We start from the raw sequence: 4384 nt of genomic DNA, 5'->3' as shown, positions 1-4384 counted from the left end.
CTTCTGGAAATTTGCTACTAATAGCTACACAGGAATCCTTCTGCTTAAAAATAAAGCATTGGGCCCTAGCTCAGTGGTGGGCAAACTGCGGCTCGTGAGCCACATGCGGCTCTTTGGCCCCTTGAGTGTGGCTCTTCCTAAGCTTTTGGAGTACCCTAATTAAGTTAATAACAATGTACCTACCTATATAGTTTAAGTTTAAAAAATTTGGCTCTCAAAAGAAATTTCAATCATTATACTGTTGATATTTGGCTCTGTTGACTAATGAGTTTTACTACCACTGCCCTAGCTGGTTTGGCTCAGTGCATAGAGCGTCAGCCTGAGGACTGAAGGGTCCTGGATTCAATTCTGATCAAAGGCACATACCTGGGTTGTGGGCTTGGTCCCCAGTAAGGGGCGTGCAGGAGGCAACCGATCAATGATTCTCTCTCATCATTGATGTTTCTATCTCCCTCTCCCTTCCTCTCTGAAATTAATAAAAATATATTAAAAATTTTAATACTTAAAAGAATAAAGCATTTATATTATACTTTGTTTTCTAAGAGCTTTACTGGTCTATTTATTTAAAAACCAGGGGCCTAGTGCACGAATTTGTGCACCCTGAAAGGAACTGTGGGCCATGAGGCTGCGGTGGACACAGGGGCGGGTCTCAGCCCACCCTCCGCGCCCCTGCCCGGCCTCTCCTGCCATGGCCCTTGGTCTCCTGTCTTCTGGCAGCCCCGCTCCTGCTGCCACTGCTCCCACGTGCTGACGGCACAGAGTGACTGGGGCCAGCGCCAGCAGCAGATGCGAGCAGGGCCAGCACTGTCAGTGGGTGCAAGTGGTGGCTGCTGCCCAATCACCCCTCAGGAACAGGGGGATGTGGAGAAATCCTGAGGGGCAATCAGCACCAGCAGCTGCCGCTAGCACCCGCTGACGGCGCCCAGCGATTGGGGCCAGTGCCAGGTGCCAGCAGAGGGTGTGAGCACTGGGCACAACTGTGGCGTGTGGGAGCAAAGAATTTTCAGTAACCACCAGAGGCTCACCCCAATGACAGCGACCGACGCCCCGCCTTGGTCTGGCGCCCCCGCTCACCTGCTCTACCATCCCGCTGCAACTAACACCTGCCATATTCTGAGCTCTGCCACCTACTGCCAATGCCTGCCATATTCCATGTGTGCCCCCTGGTGGTCAGCGCACGTCATAGTGACCGGTTGTTCGGTTGTTCTGCTGTTCAGTCTATTTGCATATTAGCCTTTTATTATATAGGATGCTTACTCCTCTGATGGGTCAGTAGCTCTCCAACATGGTGCATTCGTCACATGGGGAGCTTGTAAACATGAGAATACTCAGGGCCCCATCCCAGACCCATTGAGTCACATTCCCTGTGGGTGGGGGCCAGGCATCTGATATTTAAGAAGCTTCCCAGGTGATTCTGACACACAAAGAAGTTTGAGCATCACTGAGGTATGTGAACAGTAGGAGGGTTATTTTTAGGAATGATAATTCTCATGTTTGTAGATTTACTTAGGACCTCACAGGAAATTTGGGAGTGACTAAACTGCAATGCATAAATTCCAAGCCATTATCCTATCTAAATTTATAGAATAATTCTCAACTGGCAACATCGGTGGTATGACCTCATGTAATAGAACTTACTATCTCATTTTTTTTTCCTGTTGAAAGATTGTTTATGAATGATAATAGCTAGCACTCTGTTTTATATATGCTGAGTCTTTTTCATTTGGCATGTGAGAAATGATGATTGTATTTCCTGAAATCACTATTAATAAGATCTCAAGGAGTTTAAAACAACAACTGTTCAGACTCCAAATAAAGAACCAGAAAATCCCAAGATTAAAATTGTCATATACAGCCATATGTTACTTAAATTCTCCTTGATGGCATCTCCACCAAGTGGCTGAATGACCTATTTCTGCTAGATAGCTGCCACTTCCTGGCAACAGTCCATTCCATCTTAGAAAGTTCTTCCCCTTCATAAGCTGAAATCTATTATTCTAGAGCTTTTGGTCCTAGTTTTAAGCCCGCATCAGAACTTCTTACTCAAATCAGTTGAAACTTTTGCTCAAGGAAGTTACACCCTGACTGCTGTGTTCTGGAAGTTCTCAGATGCCTCGTTGTTTGATGTAAGCTGTGTGCTCCATGGCCAGGCCACCTGTCAGGCTATTGTCTGTATAGACAAACTTAGAATTGCAGGCTTAGACGAAATTCATGATTCATTTTTTAAACATTGTTTAGTAATACTATATAGAGAGATTTATTTGGGGTACTTAAATATAGCATACAAAAGGCCAGAGAGATGGATGTGATTTTACATTTTGTCAAATCATTCTAAGTGTTCCATTTTACATTCATTTCATTAGCATAGTGTTGGATGTAGCAACCAGATTAAGTTTTACACACCGCTTTCTAAGTTGTTCAGAACCTTCTAAAAACCTGGTGGTTGTTAATAGGTCTCTTTTAAGTGAGAAATATAATGTATCTCGGTTCCCTTTGATTCATTTGCTTTTTTTGAGGCTCAAAAGGAAAAGAACATTTGTGTTCTCATTGCCAAAAACATTCTGGTTCTAATACTCTTTTTTCAAGGTATACATTTTCTTTTCACCATCTTTTCTCACAGACCAAAACTTGATCTGGCGCTCAAGAGAAAAACAGCAAATGCATCAGTAACCAGTGGTCCAGTTGCCACCAATGTTAACTTTCAATGCTCTGGATACAATGAGAGTCATATGCAAACTAAGATAACAAGTCAGGTTATTTTGGGGAAGATATGTTTTCTTGACTGTAGGTTCTTTTGGATATAAAGTCCAAATTTTAGAAGCTAAGCCAGACAAATGTTACTATTATAACCATTCAGATAGGCTGGCCAGGATGAAAGACACTAATTTCAGATGGAGTGACACTGAATAGTAACAGAAAAGAGAAATTGCAGTTCAATTATAATTTCTGGCAAAGGTCAGCTATGCATCCAAGAGCCAGTCTGTTCTCTGATATTTTCCTGGGGACAGAATTAAAGAAGAGCATTTCCCTCTATTTCCACTGATGCTTCCAGACTTTTGCCCTTCTATCATGGATCATCTTTCCTGAAACTATTGTGATCTTTTTGTCACTCTTAGCCTATTCAAGATATTTCTCCACCACCTCTTTAGCATCAGGTTCTACTCACACTCACTGATGACATCTTCAACATTCACTTTGAATCTTCAGATATAAAACAAAGTACAAGCAAATCCCCAGGTCTGAGTCACTTGTATTTATTTTATGAGACAAATATGAAGTTATAGACATGTTCTGACAACTGAAAAACATGGTGGGAAATTCTATATCTGCTTTAGTATTAAGGGACTGAATGACATTTGAACTACAATAATACGTATCTTAAAGTCTGGTTTTTGGAATATTATATTGATTTGTATCATTAAATTTTCTAGGGTTAACTCCCATGTGGATTAACAGATAAAGTACATTAACAGTGACTCATAATTAGGAATAGGAATAGCAGCAACTGAAAATTATGACCAATTCACAGCACTGCTGATGCAGTGTTTCACACAGCATCCTGTCTGAAAATTGTAAGAATTCTAACTATCTGCCTCTGCTCACTAAGTGTGGGAGCGCAGCAGCCTGCCAAGTATTGTGTGGCTGCCAGTCTTTCTCTTGGAATTCTTAGAGTCTTCAGTAAACCAAGGCCAACTCATGTATTAGGCAGGGTAGGCACAGTGCCAAGGGCCCAGCATACTTTTAGAAGCCCTGAAATGTGTCTTAATTTCCTTTAAAATAAAAAGAAAATAAATAAAATAATGAATATGTAATAATGAATCTGCCTAGGTTATATATGTCTTTATACCAATGTAGTCATAAAATAGAAGTCTGTGTGTGTGTGTGTGTGTGTAGGAAGGGGTCTACAAGGGCAAAAGTGCCTCCTAAAATCATGTATGGCCCTGTGGTAAGCTCTAATACTCTGTTAATGTAGCTCATAAATACAAAAATTGAATGGTTCTTAATAATTCACAAAATATAGCATTTAGTGTTATATGAAATTCTATGGAACTGCTTGTGTGTGATCATAAGAACTAAAGAAAGACCTTGTATTTTAGTATCTGGACTGGGGGATCCTCATAGTCCACCCATAAGTAGAGGGCCATACTTTGATGATCATAGCTCTTCCCCACAGATCCCTGCTCAAAGTATAGTCCAAAGTGTAGTCCAAAGCAGCATACTACTACAGACCCGATGCACGAATTTTGTGCAAGAGTAGGCCTTACTTCCCCTGTCTGCCGGCACCGGCTTCTTGCCAACACCCGGGACCAGGCTTCCCTCCCAGAGGGAGGCCCCGCCCACCCACTGCAGCCCACTGGCTGGTGGCCTGGACCTTCCTCTGAGC

Source organism: Myotis davidii, unplaced genomic scaffold (genome assembly GCF_000327345.1).
Source record: "Myotis davidii unplaced genomic scaffold, ASM32734v1 scaffold46, whole genome shotgun sequence".
In the NCBI taxonomy this organism is placed as follows: Eukaryota; Metazoa; Chordata; class Mammalia; order Chiroptera; family Vespertilionidae; genus Myotis; species Myotis davidii.
Note: the sequence above shows the minus strand (reverse complement) of the source record.